We start from the raw sequence: 22,248 nt of genomic DNA on the forward strand, positions 1-22,248 counted from the left end.
ACGAAGGGCCAGCTAACGCTGGAGACTCCCATGATGTCATGCTCCCGTTCTAGGCGAGGCTCAGCTCCAGGAGGTGTCAACTGAGTAGTCTAGAGTAATGGTATTTGTCCCCGCGTGGGATATGCCGACATGGTGGTCAGTACACGGGCTAACCGTGCAGGGATCGTGAGATTCTTGCGGGTCTAGCGTCGAGAGGGTGGACCCCGCAGCGGAAACGGAAACGAAAACGAAACGATGAACGATGAACGAGTGTGATTAATTGATATGTTACTGTGGTGTCTAGCGGACATGATGACGACAAACGAATCGGCGAGAGACGAGCGTGCGCAACGCCGCGCAGCCTCGGCGGAGCGAGCCACGGCTGCGGCGGCTGAAGCGGCCAAGAGGCAGCACACGACGGCTGTCACCTTGGTGACTGGGGATGGCGGCACCGTCGTGCTGTCGACGGACGAGATTCGGCGCGCGTCGGGCGACACGCCGACGGCGACGACGATCGGGCAAGCGGGCGGCGGAACCTCGGCAGGAGGATATGCTGCCGGCTCTGACAGCGGACAACGAACGTTGAGAGGAAGCCGTGGATCAGACGGCGACTCTCATGCGAGTGGCGTTCAGCGTGGGCCGGGCGGTGGCAACGCCGGCACCAACGTGGACACGCCGAGGGGAACCGACACAAGCGCGGAGGCGACCATCAGCACGCCGCTGACTGGGAGTCGAGGAGACGCAGTTGGGACTGGTGGTGACGGCGGTCCTGGTGGTGCTGGAACTGGGCGTGGACTCGCGACACCGGTTACAACGACGATGAGTGAGGCGGAGCCAACGCGACCCATCATCGTGCGCGAGAAGGCGAAGTCCCTCAAGCTCACGAAGTTCAAGGGCCTGGATGATGTCATGCCGGTCACGATGTGGCTCAAGACTGTGCGGGCCGAGGTCCGGCGGCAGGCGGTGACCATGGGCGTTGAGTGGCGCGACAAGCAGTTGTATCACGAGGTGGCGTCGAACTTGGAAGGCGAGGCGCAACGCTGGTTTGCGACCGTCATGGAGTTGGTACCAGAGTCGGAGGAGAACATCAACACGTTGGCCGACATGCTCCGCGCCAAGTACATGACGCAACGCACGGGGCCGGAGGTGGTCGACCTCCTCAACGCGCGGCGTCAGATGCGCGGGGAGAGACTGGTGGAGTACGCGCAGTCTCTACGGGAGATTGGTGAGCGCGGCGACGTAGGCGAAGATTGGCTCGTGAATGCCTTCTTGAAAGGCATGAGCAACAGCGAGGGAGGGACGCACGTGCGCGGACATCGTCCACGAACGTTGGACGAGGCCGTGAACATGGCGGTGCCACATGTAGGCGAGTACGGTGAGGGCTATGGTGTTGGCTTGGACTCGGCAATGGCGCGTTGGGACGAGCGCGAGGCCGCGCACGGGCGCGGGCCCTTCACAGCGACGGCGTCGGTGACAGCGTCGAGCAGCAAGGAGCAGTCGGGATTGGTCGGCAACTTCGGGAGTGTGGTGAGCGGGTACGGCCCGATGTGGGGCACTACCGCGAGGCCACCAAGGTACGACACCTTGGGGCGACCGGTGCTGTCCGGTAAAGCCAGTGCGACGGAGTGGTGGCGGGCGATACCGCCTGGATTTGAACTGGTACCCGCTGGTACAAGCGCCGCCCGGGGCGGAAATTCGAAAAATCAAACGACGAGTGGCGGAGAACGCGGCAAGCGGCCTGGAGGCGGTGATCAGAACGCCAGGCAGCGAGCCAAGGCGTTCAAGGTCGAAGGTCAGCACGACGTGAGTGTGTACGGCACGCGAGACGTCACACAGGATGAGGTGTTCGAGACGCGTGAAGGGCGCCTTCAACGGCACCGTGAACGGCTTCAGCGGAGGGCACCACGGGCACCGTTCGTGCCGCGCCCTGGGACTAAGTGCCACTACTGCAACAAGGAGGGGCACTTCGTCCGGGATTGCAACGTGAAGAAGGCGGACCTCGCCGAGGTGTACGGACAGAGCGGGTCAGGAACGAGCACGCAGCCGGGAAACGGACAGCGAGCGTAAGGGATCCGGCCTTGCAGCTCGCTGATCCGGACCCGGGAAAGCAGATTGAAGACGAGCGGCGCACAGCCCACCGACAAGGCTGGCCCAACGCCACGAAACGGAAGACGAAGAGACGGAGGCACGGTCAGAACGCGAGGCGGCACCAGACCAAGGCTCAAGGGCGGCAGGTGACGTTTGCAACTGGGGATGGCGAAGGGCGACCAGCCCGAGCTGTCTCCAGCAGCACCGTAACTCACGAGACGGTATCGAGACGTCAGGAGATGTCGAGCGCAGGGGATGGCGCAACACGACTCTCCGCGGTGACTATTGGCGGCCGTCAACATGGGCGCGAACGACGGATGCGAGGCGGCGCTGGTGACGAAGCTGGCGTTGGACCCGGCGACGGCAGCGAAGCGAGCGCACTCGAGGGCGTGGGCGACGACGCGGTGGTCGACGTGCACATGAAGGTGGTCAACACGGATCCGCGCGTGGCCACCGTGACGCGTGCGCAGGACGAGACACACGCGGTCACCAATACTGAGAACGGGGCGACGGCTGTGGATGGCGGCGACTCGCGGGGTACGAGGAGCGACAGCACCGAGGATCCGGGCGGTCAGCATGACTCGACGACGGTGAGCACATGCGTGGACGCCCAGACCGCAACGCCGGCGAAGACGCGTCGCATTGAAGGCAGGCAGGGGTCGAAGGAAGACGAAGGCGGCGGTGATGACTCGCCGGCATCTCTGCAGACGGCAATGTCGGAAGAACTGGCACGGCGGGACGACGCGATGGCCAAAGTAATGCTGCCAGGAGTGGGGGCGACGGAAATCGCCGAGATGAAGACAGCTGAGATGGCGCGATGGGAGCACAAACGGCAGAAACGCAACAAACACACCAAGGCTCGGGGCGAACGTCGAGCAGCGAGCAACCAGGCGAGCGAAAAGATGGTCGATGGGATCGAGTGCAGTGATGGCGGAAAGCCCAGTGACGTGGACGATTTCGAGCACGGACGGGCGTCACAACAGCACGCAGATGGTGCAGCAGTGCGGCGAGTGAAGGGCAACGAAGACGACTCAATGGCGGCGGTTGGGATGCTGCTACGACAGTCACGAACGCGGCGCAGATATGAGAAGCGCGTGCGGAAAGCCAAAGCCAAGGAACGACGGGAGTTACGGACGGTCTTAGTGAAGATGCCGTATCCAGAAGAGGCGTTCTTCGCCTTCGGTGAAGTGTGCCAGCGATGGGGAGCTGGAAGTGGGAAGACGCTGACTCGAGCAGAAGCTGAAGGAGCTGGGCACGTGCTGCCCACTTTAAGCGAAGTGAGGCGAGGAAGACCGCGGCAGCAGCGCTGCGCGAAACAATACGTGTATCACAGCGGGAGCGTGTACGCGCGACCGTTCGTGAGACACAGTGAGAGCGATGGGAGACCGATGCGTGTTGCGCGGCTGCGCGCTGTGCAAGCACCGACGGTAGACTCGCTGCCGACAGCGAGAGTGACGGTCTGTGGCGAAGAGAAGCAGATCAAGTTAGACACCGGCCCGCAGTACTGCGTCGCTGGTGAAGCGTGGCAAGCGTACGGCGAGAAGCAGGACGTACTGCCACTCGTCGACTACGTGGAAGGATTCACGGGAGCTGTAGCGCGCGTGCTGGGCGTCTGGAGGTTCCAGTTTCGTACACAATACGACCAAGTCATGGCCGTGGACACGCTGATCGTCGAGGGCAAGTCGGAGGAGTTCCTGCTCGGCGAAGAGTGGATGCTCAAGATGGGCGTGAAGATCGACTTCGTCTCTTGCGAGATGAAGTGGTTCGAGGGCGGCTTGAAGAAGGTGGTGCCGTTTTTGTGCAGTGAGCAGCGAGGTGAGCGCGCAGCACGAGCGCGCCTCGTACGGCGTGCACGAGTACGCACGGGGACGTACCACAATGTGAAGTTAGCGGTGTCAGCGCCTGACGGCACCGAGGGCATGTTCTTGCCGGACCGGCGAGTGGAGCCATACTTGCTGACAGCACCGACGTTGACGGTGGTGCGCGGGGGTGAAGTGACGGTGCCGATACTGAACCTGGAGGGACGCACCACGAAGTTGCCGGCACGCGAGGCGTTGGGCACCTGGACACCGACGAAGGGCGAAGTCGAAGTCATGGAGTTAGACGGCGAATTCGATCGCAACCGCGTACGGCACTGGCTGGAGCGCATCCTGAAGGCGAGAAGCGAGCAGCTGAGTATGGAAGGCGAGCTGAAAGTCGGGGACATGAATGAGCAAGAACGAGAGCTGTTATTGACGTTACTGCGGAACTACCCTGCGATGCTGGAACCCAGGGAGGGCTGCCCGCCGATGACAAAGTTGGGGGTGACCCACGAGATCCATACTGGTGCGGCAGCGCCGATCAAGGTGCGGCCGAGACGCTACTCGCAGGCGGAGCAAGTCGTCATCGACGAAGAGGTGGAGAAGATGCTAAAAGACAAGGTCATCGAGGAGAGAGCTGTGGGGCGTGGGGCTTTCCCGTGGTGCTCGTCAAAAAGAAAGACGGCACCGTAAGGTTCTGTATTGATTACAGACAGCTGAACGCCATCACGCAACGAGATGTCTACCCACTACCTAGGATAGACGACACGCTCGATCATCTACACGGAGCGAGACGCTTCACTACATTGGATCTGCATGCGGGCTACTGGCAGGTGCCTGTGGCGGGTGGAGATCGTGACAAGACCGGATTCGTGACGAGGAGAGGGCTATTTCGCTTTATTCGCATGCCATTTGGCCTTGCGAATGCACCAGGAACTTTTCAGCGAATGATGAATGCCGTGCTGCGCGGACTGACGTGGCGAAGCTGTCTAGTTTACCTGGATGACGTTATTGTGTTCTCGCGGGGGAACGTGGCTCAGCACGTCGTCGAGCTGGCGGCAGTGTTGGAGAGGTTGGACAATGCGGGCTTGTCGCTCAAAGCGAGCAAGTGTTCGTTCGCCACAGAACGACTGGAGTATCTAGGCCACGAGCTGGACGCGAATGGAGTGCGCCCGATGGAGAGCCTGGTCGACAGTGTGCGGCAGTTTCCTGCACCACAGGATGCCGTAGAAGTAAACCGATTCGTGCACATGGCGGGGTACTATCGTCGCTTCGTACCCCAGTTCGCGAGCAAGGCAGCACCGCTGACGAAGCTGCTGAGGAAGGGAGTCGTTTGGCGTTGGGGCGAGGCCGAGCAAAAAGCGTTTGAGTGTCTGAAGGTGGCGCTCACAGAACGTCCGGTACTCGTGTACCCGGACTTCACCCGACCATTCAAGTTGATCACTGATGCCTCTAAGGTGGGGCTTGGAGCGACGCTGACGCAAGACCAGGGCCACGGCGAGCAGCCGATCGCGTACGCGTCGAAGGTGAACTCACCCACAGTGAGCAATTACAGCATTACGGATCTTGAGGGTGCTGCTGTGGTGTGGGCGGTGAAACTATTTAGGCCCTACCTCTACGGGAGGAAGTTCGAGTTAGTCACGGACCACTCGGCCCTGAAGTGGCTGATGACGTCCAAGGACCTGACAGGAAGGCTGCACCGCTGGTCTCTGCAGCTACAGGAATACCATTTTGAAGTTGTGTATCGCCCGGGAATGATCAACGTTGTCGCAGACGCTCTATCCCGAGCGCCAGTGCAAGTTGTGACAGCAGGAGAGCGAGGCGAAGCACCCACTGGTGGCGAAGGGCAGCTGACGGAGGCGGAGATCCGTGCCGAGCAAGGACGTGACCGGATGGTGAAGAATCTGCGCCAGAAGGGCAGATATGGCAATCGAGCGATCACGGTGGTCGACGACGTGGTGTACATCGAGAGCGAGGATGGAGGCCGACGCGTGGTGCTGCCGACGGCCCTCTGGCCAACAGCACTACGCGAGAGTCACGATTCTATCTACTCCTGTCACTTACGAACCCCGCAGGCGTATGCGAGGCTCGCAGTGAACTATTGGTGGCCGGACATGGGCGCTCATGTGCGACGATGGGTGCGTGCGTGTCGAGACTGCGGGAGCAGGAAGGCAAGACCGAAGGAGGTCATCCCTCCGCTACGGAGCCAAGGTGTAGGGGCTGCTGGTGATCGATGGGCGCTCGACGTGGCTGGCCCGCTACCAGTCACGCCCGACGGCAACCGCTATGTGCTTGCGGCGGTCGACTACACTACGAGGTACGCGGTAGTGGCGGCGGTCCCGAACCACACGGCGAAGGACATCGCCAAGTTCATCTTGGAGAAGATTGTGATGGTGTATGGGCCGATGCGCGAGCTCGTCATGGACGGCGCGCCTGAGTTGAATGGCGCGGTGATTGAAGCGCTGGTGAAGTCACTGCAGGCGAAGCAGACGACGCCGGTACCTTACAGGCCGGCGTTACTAGGGCTCGTCGAGCGATTCCATCGCTCGTGGAAGGATATGGTCGCGCTCTACGTGGCCGAGGCTCAAAATGATTGGGATCAGTGGCTGCTGTGTGCGGCCTATGCGTACAACGGCGCGAGACACACGAGCACGGGGTTCAGCCCCAACGAGCTCATGATGGGCAGACGGCTGAGAGCACCGAACGAGTTGCTGCGCGTGAGCGGTGTATGGCAGGTCAGGGAGTTCGCCGAGTACCAGCGGCGGTTGGTGGCGAACATGGCGAGAGCGACGGAAGCGGCACGAAAGGCGCTGGAGAAGGACCAACGCCGCCGCGAGAAGTTCTACAATCGGCGTGTCAGGCAGCGCCGGGAGTTCAGCCCAGGTGACTTGGTGTGGGTGCTGCGGCCGCCCAGAGGCAAAGGCATCACGAAGCTCGCCCATCAATGGGTAGGGCCGGCCAAGGTTGTGCAGGACGCTGGGTTCGACAACATGGAGGTTGTGTGGGACGACACAGGCGAGCACTTGGTGACGCACAGCAGCTTCCTGGTGGCGAGCAGCTGCCCGAGTGACTCGCTGGGCGCGATTGCTGAACGAATCCTCGCCGAGCTGGCGGAAGAAGACGACGAAGCCGAGACCGGCTCGCGTGGCGACGGCCGGGCGGCGAATGCAGCGCCGCTGGGACCAGGTGCGAGTGGCACCAGCGACGGAGTGCCAAGGGTGACAGTGGTGCCATTGCGTGAAGCTGGACCAGAACCTGAAGTTGCTGACCCTGTCGGAGGCGCAGTGGGTACAACGAGAAACGGTGGTGGCGCTGGAAGAAGCACCGATACCGGTGAACGGGCAGAAGGTGCCGCTGGACAAGATGAACGACTGGTGGTGGCAGATGCGACTGCCACGTTGGAACCGACGAACCCGAGAATAGTCGCGGCGAGCGGTGACGCTGGTGGTAATGCGCCGACTGGGGCGCCCACGCAACGCCAAACAGCACTAAGGAACGGGCAGCGAAAGAGGAAGGCGCGCTCAGGCGACGATGCCAAGGACGACGAGAAGCAAAAGCAGCAACGGCGACGAGAAGCCGACACAGCGCGAGAAGCACGGCTTGCGCAGCGCCGTGCTGCACGTGACGATCAGGAGGTCCCAGAAGCCGAGGGAGGGGGTCCAGACGACGATCAAGGGCTACACAGCGGTGCACGTGCCGAAGTACGAAGGCGTAGTGTCGGTGACGAAGCCACGAGGGAAGTCGGTGAGCGAGAGCGACAAGCGGTCGGGCAAGGACGGCCGACAACCGAGCCGCACGACGAAGTCCGAGACGACAGCCACGGCACTGAACGAGAGGGCGCAAGTGCAGTTACGGTGGGAGCGGTCGAGATGCTGCAGGGCCGAGGGCGTCGGCGACAGCCGGCACCACTGCCAGAGTTGTTGCAGGTGGCCACGGCAGGATACATTGTTGAACGGGCGAGGCGACGGGTGCGGAATCGCGCCGGACGCTATGTATTGGAGCATCAAGTGGAATACAGTACTCGACGGGGTGGACCGGTGGGCAAGCGATGGCTCACGGCCCAAGCGTTCGAAGAGCTGCTGGATAACGGCAAGATCGAGGACGATCTCACAGCCGGGGATGGCGTGTAGTAGTAGGGATTTTCTCGTGGCCAAGCTCCACGACGGTGACCCGGGTGATGACGGGCGAACGGTGATCGACTTGACAGCGTCACCATGACGAGAGGACGGTGACGAAGGAGTGAACGAGCAGTCAGTTGGTGGCGGATGCAAGCCAGCGGGCTGGTGCCACAAGCGCGAGGGATCTAGAAGGGATGCAGAGGGTCGCCATTGAAGCTGGGCGACTCGTGAAGATCGCAAGGAGAGACGACACGGCTAGGACGAACGACGTGCAGTATACGAAGAAGGAGAGGCGACGAGGAAGAACCGATGAGCGGCTGAGAGACAGCGTGAGGTGAGTAGGTTAGCAAGGACACCGTAGCAAGTAGGATAGGCGCGGATCGGGGGGACTTCGGTAGATAGGAGGGTGCGGCCTTGCGGACTGGCAAGCCTGGCCCTCAGTTCTGGATTTAGTGCGGGAAGAGCATTAACGACGAACTAATCTAAGCTACTTGGTGTCGGACGCGGAGTTAGTGTTGCTACCTATCGGGAATTGGGGTACGGCGGCACTGCACGAGGTACGCTGTTCGGGGTTACGTATGCGCGTGGTAGAGCAGTAGGGTGGTGAGGACCGCGGAGAGAAACCGCGGGGGCTTCGAGGTCAGTATGCGCGCTGGCGTCGTGCCGAGGGACATGGAGCACGGCTAGTGTAACGGGGTTACACGTACAAGTGGCTGCAAGCCACTTGTGAATTTAACAGATAGGTTATCTGTTAAACGTTTTGGATACTTCCTCACATTGGTGTAAGACACACCGATGGATACATTGAAGTGGACCACCACAGTGAGTGGTCCACACATACCCAAAAGATCCTATTGGTAGAAAGCAGCATCTTTCTACCAATCAGAGACATGCATATTAGCGGGGCTCTGACAGCCAGCCGCTGCCAACCCTTTCATAGATGATAAACAGTTTTAGCATCTTTTAGAGGAAGATCAATTTACAAACAATACAGTTCTCATTTTACCTAATCAAAGTCACTTGGAATCCTTTTGTTACTTAACTTATATTTGTGTATTCAAATATAATTAACCTAAGTAATTACTAAGTACTTACGCTTCCTCATACACGTTGCGCAACGTGTAAGCTAAAGTAGTGAGTCAAGTTAGACCCACTACACCTGGTAGCACTTTGTAGTCCGTCCAACGACCGACTGCTTGACGTTCGTACGCGGTGTACGAACGCGGAGCCGAGAACCACATGAGCACGGAGGTGCCCATGGAGAGCTCCAACACGCCTGCAACGCATGTTGCACGCGCTGACTGCCCCACCTGTCTGACCCAGAGTGGAGGCCCTCCAACGACTGTCAACAGTCATTGGAGAAGCGGCGATAGCTACAATGCTGCGTACGCTATCGCCGACGGAGCAACATGGTGTTGCTCTGGGATTCATCATGAAGGAGCAGCGTGACGCTGCTTCCTCAGTGACGGCGTCGTCAGGGACGACACCGCGTGCTCAACCATTAAAGTTGAGCGTAAGCAATTACGTGGGAAGAGAGGGCGAGCCTCTCCTCCGATGGCTTGTCGAACTCGACACAGCCATAGCGGCTCGACGCATCGTCGACCCGCTGTCGAAGGTCGCGTTCGCCATGTCCTGCCTTGGCGGACGCGCAAGGAGTTGGGCGTATGGACGCCGACTCTCCGATCCTACGTGCTTCAGCACGTACGAAGTGTTCAAAGAGGAGCTCAAACAAGCGTTTGAGCCCCCCGTAAACGAGTTCCGGTCGAGGGCGGAGTTCCTCGACCTTCAGCAGGGTAAGCATGACGTCCATGCTTACGCGCAGCGCGCACGATATTTGGTATCAAATATCGTGACTAACCCGATTGACGAGGCGACCAAGGTCGTCACGTTCATGAAAGGACTTAGAGATGGGCCTGTGAAGACCTATCTCTTCCGAGAGTACCCGAGTACTCTCGAAGCTGCAATCACTCTTGCCATGCAAGAAGAGTTTAGCCTGCGGCAGGCTAAACTCCATGTGAATGTACCGAGGCCGCAACCGCGCCCGGTAGCGAGGACGGGAGGTCCAGAACCAATGGACCTCTCGAGCGCAACAACTGCTGGTTACCAGCAGCAGGGAGGTAACGTGCGATGCTTCCGCTGCGGAAGGATCGGTCACTTTGCACGGGAGTGTACAGCTCCCATGCCCCCTGGAGGTGGCCGTCGTGGCGATGCTAGGCATCGCCGCGGACCAACAAAAAACGCGAACATCCAGTAGGCGCGGGGCGCCCTACTGGTAATGCAGTCGCGCGTGCCGACATCGGGCACGCGACACTGAGGACTGCAGCCCCCAGTGAGACCAGCTCTCACTGCAAGAAACAAGATGACAGGCCAAACCTAGTCATCTTGAAGGTTTACTCGAAGAGAGCGAGTGACTCTCTTCGAGCATTGGTAGACTCAGGCGCGTCGAACAACTTTGTTCGACTACGAAGCCTGTCGAGACTTGACTTCGAGGAGGTAGATACACCTCGAAGTCTTCTGGAGGTACGACTGGCAACAGGTGCCATCGTGAAGACCGAGAAGCGCGTCGTGAACGTGCGCTTCTCGTACAAACAACGAGTGTTTGTCGAACACTTTATCGTCCTGGACCTGGACGATAAGTTCGACGTGGTAATGGGCATGCCGTGGCTTGCACGGCATGATCCGGTAATAGACTGGAAGAAGCGCACGCTCGTGCGCTTCGGACGCGACAGCGGAACAGAGAGCGATGGCCCTGTTACCGCAGCGCGCGCACCAGCAGGTGCGCGCGGCTCACCAGTCGAGACAGCGCTTTATGCTGCTGTCCCGGAGTGCCCAAGAAGTGCGCGAGGGCGCGCACAAGTGAGACCCACGTCGGCAATGCTGCCGACGTCAGAAGAAAAAGATGTACTGGTTCCGGGAACCACTACCCACGTTCAAGCGTGTAAGGGACAGTCCCTGACCCGAAGCGGTCAGGTCGACAACGACGCGTCGGCTCCGGGAGCCGACGCACCCTCGGTCATGAGGGGCTCCGCCAATGAATGGCGTCGAGGTGACGAAGGCGTGTCAACTCCGGGAGTTGACGCTGCAAACAGTGCGGACGGTTGCAAACGTACCGCACTGACGCAATTACATGCTGTCGTGCAGCCCGGCTGCACGACGAAGCGCCATGCGATCAAGCCGGGCTTGATATCGCGCGCCCGCAGACAGGGTCTGCCGGCGAAGGGACACATTACCGTGCAGCCGGGCTGCACGAAGGAAAATGCGGTCAAGCCGGGCTTGATACCGCGCCCGCGGACAGGGTCCGCCGGCGAACGACTGTCCACGGCCGGGCCTGGACAAGAAGAACAACTGTGCGGGGCCGGGCTCCGCACAACAAGAAGACGGCGCAAGCGGAAAACGCTGCGCAAGTCTCGATCCGGGACCGAGACGCAACAAGAGCAGTCTGCTGGGCAGACTGCGGCGGTGACGCCGAATGTCAAGACGCTAAGCGTCTTGACGCGCACCGATACTGGATTCCAGTATCGTGACATGGAACTCGCTAGTCCTCCGACGACGGCGTCGGAGTTGACTTCGCTTCCAGCCATGAGCTGGAAGCGCTTCACGCGCGACTTGCACGATGGACGCATCGAACAAGTCTGCGTTCTTTCGGACAGCGAAAGAACGGCGAGCGAGAGCGAAGAGCTGAGGCAGCTCTTCATGGGAAGTACCACTGAGAGTGAAGACACTCTCAGTGCGAAGACGAAGCGAGAGCGCTTCGAGGAACAAGGTTGGGACTCGCTGAAGTCGAGTCCCTATTACAAATTGTTGAGGGAGTACAAAGACGTACTCCCGGAAGAGATTCCTGCAGAGCTTCCGCAGGATAAGGGCATTCAGCACGAGATTGATCTCGTGCCGGGCACGAAGTACTGTGTCACGCGGCAGTGGCCACTGCCGCGAGAGCAAGTGAAAGCGATCGACGACTTCTTTGAAAGTCGTCGTAAAGCAGGACAAGTGCGGGAATCAAAGTCCCCGCACAGTGCTCCGACGTTCTGTGTCAAGAAGCCACAGGGCGGATGGCGCATCGTTCATGCCTACAACAAGCTGAACGATGCGACGGTACCGGCGCAGACGCCGATACCACGAAAAGATGTTATCATCGATTCGATGGCCGGGAGCACCGTTTACAGTGCTCTCGACTTGCGAGATGGATTTTATCAAATCCTAATGCGTGAGAGCGATATCCCTCTCACGGCAGTGAGCACGCCAAGCGGCATGCTCTGGGAATGGCTAGTAATGCCACAGGGGCTTAAGAATGCCCATGCGACTTTCAACAGGTGCGTGACGCACTTGTTGCGCTCGGTGCGCGACTTCGCACCGAGCTACTTCGATGATGTATTCATCCACAGCCGGGCTGTGGACGGGAAGACCGACGTAGAGATGCACAGGGTGCATCTCCGGCAGCTACTTGAGCTTATGCGAAAGCATAAGCTCTACGCGAACCTGAAGAAGTGTATCTTCGGGGCGAGCGAGATACCCGTCCTCGGGTGTCTCGTAAGGAAAAATGGCGTTCGCCCTGACCCGGAAAAGGTCAGAGTGATGAATGAATGTCCAACGCCTTCAAGTGTCAAGGAACTGAGGCAGTTCCTTGGCTTGGCCACGTACTTGTGCAAGTACGTGGAGGAATACGCGGGCAAGATCCACCCGCTGTCACAAATTTCTTAAGAAAGAAGCTGTGTGGAATTGGAAACCCGATTGCCAAAAGGCATTCGATACAGTCAAGCGGGGCTTGACTGAGGCGCCGATCTTGGCAGTGGCTGACCAAGATCGCCCATTTCACGTAGTGTGTGACGCATCCGATTTCGCGATCGGATGCGCGTTAATGCAGCACGATCACGAGGGCCGTGATCGTGTCGTCTACTACCAATCGCGTCAGCTGAAGCCAGCTGAGCGCAACTATCCGGTGCATGACAAGGAACTCCTTGCCATGAAGTATGCACTCGCAAAGTTCCGAGTGTATTTGCTTGGGAGTAGACCATTTGTGGTCTACACCGACCATGCTTCACTGCGCACCGCAGTGAAGTCGCCACACATTTCACAAAGAATGGCGAGATGGCTCTCATTCTTTGCGGAGTATAACTTCCGGGTCGAATACAAACCCGGAAGATTGAACGTGGTGGCCGACGCGTTATCACGTCGGCCGGACTATGCAGAAGCTGTTGACGTCAATGCCATTGACGCCATGCGAACGAGCAAACCCACATCATCTCTGTTGGATGATGTGAAGGCCGCGTATGCGCACGACGCGGACGCGAAGCTCTTGCTGGCCTATGGCACAGCGCCTTCTGACAAGTCCCGTCAGAAGCTGCCCAAGCACCTTCGTGCGCGTGCACACCGATATCGTGTGCACGACGGACTGCTTCTTTATAATGCAGTCGACGACTACGCGGTCCGCGTTGTCGTGCCAAATGATCATGACCTGCGACTCAGGATCATGTACGAATATCATGATGCCCCGACTGCGGAACATCTCGGACGTGAGAAGACATACGTCCTTCTGACGCGCGACTTCTACTGGCACCACCAGTATAAGTGGGTGCGCAAGTACATCCGTGCTTGCGAGGTGTGCCAACGCGTAAAGCCTGCGCCATTCACGCAGGCTCCACTGCAATCACTACCGACTCCGTCGGAGTGTTGGAAGTCCATGTCTTTGGACTTCATCTTTGGTCTTCCCCCGGACAGCGGAGGGAACACCGGTGTTGTGGTCTTTGTAGACCGTTTCAGCAAGATGGTACATCTTGCTGCGGTGCCAGCAGAGGTGACCGCGAAGCAGACGGCCCGTCTGCTCGTCGACATGGTGTTCAAACACCATGGCATGCCGTCCGACATCGTGTCGGACAGAGACCCGCGCTTCACAGCGCACCTGTGGCAAGAAGTGTTTACACTTCTTGGGAGCCAGCTTCCCATGTCGACTGCGGATCATCCGCAGACGGACGGTCAAACCGAGCGCGTGAATCGCGTGCTCGTCGATATGTTGAAGAGCTACGCTCACTCGTTCCACTACTGGAGCGAGTGCTTACCGATGGCCGAGTTTGCCATCAATAACTCAGTGCATGCCTCGACAGGGCATACACCGTTCTACGTGAATGCCATGCGGCATCCACGTCTACCGAGTTTACTCGGAGTGATGGCTCCCACTTTAAGTGGGGGAGGATCTACGGCTGCAATACAGCAGCCGCAGAAAACCGCTGACACTTGCACAGTGTCAGCTGCAACAATGAACAAACCACATGAGTCTGCGCAGGGCGCGAACTCCCCAACAACATGGCCAACGACCACGGGTCTGCGCAGGGCGCAGACACCGCAAGAAACCACGCAGAGGCCGGGCCTCTAGCGGAGAGCGAGCTGAATGACTTCAGCTCGGATGCAATCAGTTTCATCACCAAAAGACAAGCCGTGATTCGGTTTGTCCAAGACACAATAGCAGCTTCTGTTGATCAACAGAAGCTGAACGCAGACAATGCGGGCAGAGGCAACACAAATGAATTTAAAGTTGGTTCATTAGTTTTGTTAGCTACACAAAACCTGCCTAGACATGCAGTTTCGGATTTCGGAGCAAGCAAGCTTGCTCCGCGGTTCATCGGGCCGTTCACTGTGTTGGCACGGCACGGCAACGCATACACGCTAGACATACCGTCTAGCATGCGCCTCCATCCGACCTTTTACGTCGGGCGGCTGAAGCCATACCGGCAGCACGAGCCATCTAGCTCGGCTGACCCGAAGCCTTGGCAGGAGCCGAGGCAGAAGCGGAGGACTTGGCCTCGGCGACGAGCAACCTCTCCTCCAGCGCGCGGACGCGCTGGAGCAACCCCTTCATCTGGGTCCCCAGCTCGACCTGGATATTCGAGGCGGTCTGCGAGACCGCCGCGATTTGAGCCTTCTGGCTCGCCAGCTCCTACTTCAGGGCGGCGAACTCAGCGCCCTGCAGACGCTCCACGACGGCCACCCGGTCGTGGAGAGGCGCATACTGATCAGCCCGGGGCTGATCATACCCGGGGCGTGTTCCCACCCCCGCCACCGCCGATCCGTGACGCCCGCGGCTCAACCCGCTGGATTGTTGAGCGGATTGTTGACCATAGTATCCCGAAAACGAACCCTCAAGGGGCTCGTTTTCGTATTCGTTGGAGAGGATTTCCTCCCCATCGAGATACATGGGAGCCGCGGAACGTCTTGCTGAAGGACGTTCCGGAAATGGTGAGGGCGTACGAAGAGCAGTACGCGCTGGCGCAGCGGAAGTAACACGAGCGCTGCGATCATCGCTAGCGCCCGAACCCTCACGTGCTAAGAACTTAGCACGGAGCTCTTCTGAGACTCTCGGGCACACGGAACGACGTGTACCCGTTCAGGTCGCGGTCGCTCAAGCGGACCGCGCCTGGAAAGCACTTCGTGCACTGAAAGCCCTCGGGCACAGCGCACGGCACATTTGCCTCCTCAGCAGCAACATGAAGTTGCTCCAGCTTTCCACGCTTCGAGTACGTCTCGAAGCGATCACGCGCTTGCTTAATCCGATCACGGTAAGCACTCGGCTTCTTGTTGAAGTTCTCAACAAAGGCGTTCCAGCTTTGACAAAGTGCCTGCCATTCGGGCACTTTGCTGCGAGAAGAGGTCTTCTTGCTTTGAAACCATCGGAGCTCATGAAAGAGTCCGATGTAGTATCGCGCCTTTGATGCGTTTCCGCATCAAAGTGCAGCTCGGCAGCCACAGCGTCATCTTTGATGGCGCTGCATACGTACAGCGGCACCTCATTCGGAGGTACCGAGTTCCCAAACCGGTCCGCGATCTCGGACGCGGACGGCATCCATGGATCGCGCGCTGCAGGCGCAGCGCGCGGAGAGCCTTGAGCTTTAACATCACGCGCTGCAGCAGCAGCGCGCGGAGTACTGAGAGCCCCAGCTGAAGCGAGTGGGGTATCACTCTCAGTACGCGAACGCTTCGAACTCGAAGCGTCCGATTCGTCCCCTTCACGCGGGCGAACGTTCTTGGCGTGAGGGTCGAGCGATTCGCTCGACACTGAGTCTTTACGCTTTGAGGGCGAGTCCTCCTCGCCCTCCATGTCTTCATCGTCGTCGTCGAAGTCGACGACGTCACCGTACTTCGCCTTCTGGCGTTCGAAGTAGTCGGCGATGGAGAGATGACTCCCCATCGACTTTGCGGACTTCTTCTGAGGCGCGCTCATCGTTGAATGAGCGCGGATTTCTTCTCCAAACGCGGAGAATTGACGAATGGTCAATTTCAAAGATTGACGTGCGGGGACCCCGCGCGTCTAACCTTAAGGGGGGGATGGTGTAACGGGGTTACACGTACAAGTGGCTGCAAGCCACTTGTCAATTTAACAGATAGGTTATCTGTTAAACGTTTTGGATACTTCCTCACATTGGTGTAAGACACACCGATGGATACATTGAAGTGGACCACCACAGTGAGTGGTCCACACATACCCAAAAGATCCTATTGGTAGAAAGCAGCATCTTTCTACCAATCAGAGACATGCATATTAGCGGGGCTCTGACAGCCAGCCGCTGCCAACCCTTTCATAGATGATAAACAGTTTTAGCATCTTTTAGAGGAAGATCAATTTACAAACAATACAGTTTTCGTTTTACCTAATCGAAGTCACTTGGAATCCTTTTGTTACTTAACTTATATTTGTGTATTCAAATATAATTAACCTAAGTAATTACTAAGTACTTACGCTTCCTCATACACGTTGCGCAACGTGTAAGCTAAAGTAGTGAGTCAAGTTAGACCCACTACAGCTAGCGCACTTGTGCCGTCGCTCCGAGTCCGCTGTATATTGCATGTAAACCGGAACGCTTGCGGGGAGCAGCCTAAAGACCTACCGGGGTTGCGGTCGCCGATAATCGCTCTCTCCTCACTGTCCCTATCCCTGTCGTCAACGGTGGACGAAGGGCCAGCTAACGCTGGAGACTCCCATGATGTCATGCTCCCGTTCTAGGCGAGTCTGAGCTCCAGGAGGTGTCAACTGAGTAGTCTAGAGTAATGGTATTTGTCCCCGCGTGGGATATGCCGACAACTTGTTGGTCGAAGCCTCGTCTTGCCCCTGTTCCCCGGACCATCGAGCCCACCTACTAGCGAATTGTTGAGTCCAAGCGTCGTCTTGTAAAACCCCGCCGCCGGGCATCGATCCAGCGATCCAGCATCTATTTGAAGCCGTGAAGGAAGAGATCGACACGCACCCAAGATTCAAAAGTTTCATTATTACCGACACTTTGAACATGATATCAAGCCGCGAAGGAAGAGACCGTCGTGCAAACTCCCGATGCCCCAAGAAGTAAGCCTTCTTTCGAAAGGAGGTCATGTGACGGATTCATGTAACTATGCATGATTCGTCAATTTCTTCATACGTAAATTATCAATTGGTACATTTGGCGTACACGTCAATTGAGAACTTGACCAATGATAGTTGAGAAGAAGTTTTTGTCAATAGTTTAGCTGACGTAGCTACAACAGGGTAGTGCAGCAACATGCTAGCGACAGTTAAAACTCAATGTCACTCTTCAATTTTCCATCGTGAGCGCTAGTACCATTACACAATAGCACTCGCAGTATCCAGAATCGCGAACAGTTCCTCGGCAGCACCCGCAGCCTTCGAAACCGCAGTCACGTTCGGTGAGATTTGTGCAAGTGAAAAGGTTCCCATCAGCACGCCAAAGAACGCCGCGAACACGTCTGCGGGCGAGGTGTTGCCCTTGGACGCCTTCCATCCACCATACCAGAGACCAACCGAGTACATGACCCAGATATTAGCCAAGAACATAGCAAACACCGCGGACGACATCTTGTGTAGCGCGATATTCTCCTTCTCGGCCTCAAAAACTTTCTTCTCAAACTTTGAGATCGCCTTGTGCTCTCCATTCAATGACGCCACAGTACGGATCGACCCCAACGTCTCCTCCGCCACGGAACCCGCCTCCGCGTACACCTTCTGCGCCCAGTCGGACTTGATGCGCATCGTCTTGATCAACCAACTCAAAGAAACAGTCATCACCGGCATGACACAGGCCATCACCAGCGTAATATCCCATCCACGGGCGAAACCAATGATAAAGCCCACGAAGAACTGAGTGGTGAAGCGAAACGCGTCGCCGAGCTTCTGTCCCATGCCGTCCTTAATCCTCACAGTATCACCCGTCAACCGACTCGACAACTGCAGTGCATCATTCTCATCGTACCAACTGATGTCCATGTACAGCATGTGCTTGAGCGCTTCGCTCCTCAACGCCTTCATCTGCCTCTCTGCGCTGTAGTAGAAGGCCACGTAGGAGATGTAGTCCGTGAAGAACATGAAAACTGCGATGTACAGATAGTCGAGAGCCGCGCTGTTCACCGTGTCCATGTCCACGGGCGTGGTGGAGAACCCCGTCAATACATTGCCGAACACGATGGCCATGAGCGGGAACAGTGCACCGTTGGCCCCCGTCGTGACGATACCCACCGCCAGCAGAACCTTGTCGAACGTGGTAGCGTAGCGATACAAGTTGGCGAACTTGAAGGAGGTGGGGCCATCGTGCACGATTTCGTCTCGGAGGTTGGGCTCCTTGGTGCTGGGCTCGCTGCTGGTGGCCCCATCCTTCTTGGTTTTGGCTGGTTCACTGACGTCGACAGCTGCGGCGCGAGGCGTTTCCACCTTCTGGTACGAGATGTCGTCCAAGTCGGACTTGTCCAAGCTGGGCATCTTCCAGGCGAATTACTGTAGTGTCAGCGACTGCAACGGGGCTCTAAATTTTAAACTGCAATCGGTGAACTTCTTCTTCGTCGTCTTGGTTGGCGCTTGGGTGGGAGCCGGCGAATCGGTGGACTTGTTCGTCTTGGTTGGCGCTTGGGTGGGAGCCGCTTGCACCCACGATGTGCCGGGCGTTGTTTGACACAGCAACAGGACGACGAGCTGAGCGGAAAGTAATCGGAAATAATCACGAGTCGGCAGGCGCGAAGCAACGGCGTTCAGCCGACAGGACAATCGCCATGAGCGTTCGCTACATATCCTTTTTATCAAGAGCGAGTTTATTCCATTTTTAGTCCGCCTTCCATATGATTGGCTGACACGAAATGCTGTTTCACGTTCGTACGGGATACGGAATTCTCGAAGATACCGAATTATTTCCTGAAACAGCATGAAACAGCATTTCGTGTCAGCCAATCATATGGAAGGCGGACTAAAAATGGAATAAACTAGCTCTTGATAAAAAGGATATGTAGCGTAGGTTAGCGTTGCGATTCAGCTATCAATTCTCAGCGTCTCCGCTCTTAGAGCTATCTGGATACATAGGTTTAGTGAACGCGAAGAGATAATCCATATAAATACGTACGACAATTTAAGCATTATACATGTGCATTCCTACCATATATAATATATTATATTATTGTGCCTTTCACACTTTTTGGCCAAGTCGAGGTCTTTTTAAACTGGGAATAGGACAGGCGAGACTAGGTGTAGGGTGGGATTTGCTATGATCTGTGCTAAAGTTAAAACTCAGATTAGAGGCAAGTTCGCAGCCTTAGAGGACGAGAAAGTCCGAATGCCGCCAATCACCCGGTAATTCGGGGTTTTCTCGCTTACAATGAGTTACTCTGAAGATTTAAGAAGGAGAGCTGTTATGTTGCTGTATGCGTACGACGCTCCGGTTGATATGGTATTTGTCGTGCTCGGCATTGCAGAGCGGACTCTTCGGTTGTGGCTACTGCGTTTTCAAATATGGTATACTTAACAAAATATACCGACGAGCGGAATGCATACTGATTATACTAAAACCTACAAAGTTCATACCAAAAAGTACGCACGCATTCGCTTACTAGTACGTCGCACTTTTTGGTGTGACTCGTACAAAATGGTTTGACTAGCATTTGTCGGTATGAACTCGTATCTTTTGGTATGATATCACTTTAAAATTCACCACAGTCTCAAGAATTTTTTTTAGCCAAAAACATTAGATAAAGTAGCAGAAACATTTTTCTGACTTGTGGTGGCCGTTCATTGGTCTATTAACATCGAATAACACCAAATGTTTCAGCACGAAGATGCTTCCGAGAACGGTCCATACAAATTCCTAATACAGAGATTCGACTTCCTCAGACCGAATCAACGTCCCAAAATCATTATATAGGGTTCGGAGTATTTACATACAAATTTCCCACAAGGGGCTACTATTGGGATGTTGTTTCAGGCAGAGTAAGCTCTACTTCCCTGGCGTGTAGTAGACAATTGCATAGAAGAGCGGTCAATGAAATTACAGTATGTAGAGGTATATCTTCCCTTGGCATACAAGATCCGCTATAATCATTTAGATACAAATTTACCGGTTTGGTACAAGTATTGTGATAGCTTACCCGGTCCGACAGGCCCCGGGGGAAACCACAGTTTGGGTATTTGGATGTCATTGAATCTGATTGGATAGTAGAAAATGGTAATCGTAAATGCACGACAACGTTAAACGTTCGTCTTACTTCTTTCTGCAATCCTGCTTGCATACACTGTGCACCGTCGGTGCACCTAGTGATCAAAGCCGTATATCGCTCGCCCATGTCGCTTGAAAGCGTAGGCGACATTTCGTACAGTCACCGTTTAGCGGTTCGCGTGTGGTGAGATGGCGCGAGAAACCCTTTAGAACAGCTCGAGTTTGCTCGTAAATTAGTCCCAACATGCGAATCATGCCGGCTGTGCGAGCAAGTCGGCGAATTGACGCTCTCGAGATTCCTTGTATAGGGTCTCGTTAAATGTAGTGGTGGCGCTTTGATCCATCTTTCCCCAAGTCTTTAGCTCTTTTGCCGCGCTCTGACACCTAAGCAAGAGTATTGGTGAGTCCTCTAAGCTACGATGCACAAATATGAACAGTGATTACTTACCAGCTTGACGCCACGACGAAAATTGAGAACTGCCTGCATGCGTTTACATCCACCACTCATGACACTGACGTTAATTCCAATCAGTTGCGCCAAAAAGCCAATTCGTTTATTAAAGGGCGAATTTTGCGACCTTTTACAATTGAATGCCTTGTATATTATATGTAGTTAACAGAGGTGGCACGCAAAAGGGGTAATAAGACACGCCTTTTCAACGCAACACCTCATTTGGTATGCACACCGGTGACTGAAAACGGAAGAGCGAGTTTTTTTTTGCCTGGTAGAGTGTTTCCGGGGAATCGACAGATTCTGGCACGGAAAATTTTCCAAATTCTGCACCAAATGACAGAATCGGTCACTCAAATCATTTCTGGCACTCAAATAGTAACAGCTCAGCCACGGTACTGCGCCAGGTTGCTGCAACACAAGCAACGAAAGCACAGCAGTCTGTAAGAGGAACATCAGGGCACAGTCTTCACCACTGCCCCCGCGATTCCTTGGTGCTTGTTGCGAAGCAGGCGCATGGTCCTCTTGTGCTGCGGGGCCCTGATGTTCCTATTGCTGCTTTTTTGTTGCTTTTGTTGCCACCCGTGGTTGAGCTGTTACTACTCTGAGTGTCAGAAATGTTTTGAGTGACCGATTCTGTCATTTGGTGCAGAATCTTGCAATTTTTCCGGAATAGTGCCAGAATCTGCTATTTCCCTTACTGTATCCACTACAAGCCAGGGAAGTCGGTAGACAGCAGATAAGAAGCACAGGAGCGGGGCTCTGAATCCCATAGCTGGTCTGGTGATATGTACTGAATTAGTAAGATCATTGCGGGAAAATGTCTCTCGGCGGGAAACATCGAGTGCTAGATCACGGTAGAAAATGAAAGGCCCACAATGAACATTATATCTTATATCAGGGCATCATTGCGTGCATCAAGAGTCTCTTCACGCGCATTAAGGTCGAGGATAGCATTGATCGGTATATTGTAGGGTTGCCGCAGGAGAAGATCTCAATCTATACAGCCTTAAGTTGGGCGTTACAGGCTTGGAATGATGTAACTCCGGCCTCTATCAGGAACTGCTGGGTGCTTTCTGGCATCGTATTTGGCGCAAACTCAGCTATGTCGATCCGTAACATTCTTGATTAAAAAGCAGTACAGTGGCGTCTATAAAAGCAGTACATTAGCGTCTATGCGCAACCTGTGCAGATATTGTAACCTCGCACTTTTTTTTGGTCCCACCTTTCCAGATTCAGCGGGGACACCTGTACCGTTGTAGACTTACAGAGTACAGACGAGGGCGTGAATAAGGAACGCCTGATATATAACAACTTTCAAGTGGTATGAGCCAATTAGAGGGCATAAATTGCCATTGATGGGACAA

The sequence above is a fragment of the Phytophthora cinnamomi genome, assembly GCF_018691715.1.
Source record: "Phytophthora cinnamomi strain GKB4 chromosome Unknown Contig118, whole genome shotgun sequence".
Taxonomy (NCBI): Eukaryota; Oomycota; class Peronosporomycetes; order Peronosporales; family Peronosporaceae; genus Phytophthora; species Phytophthora cinnamomi.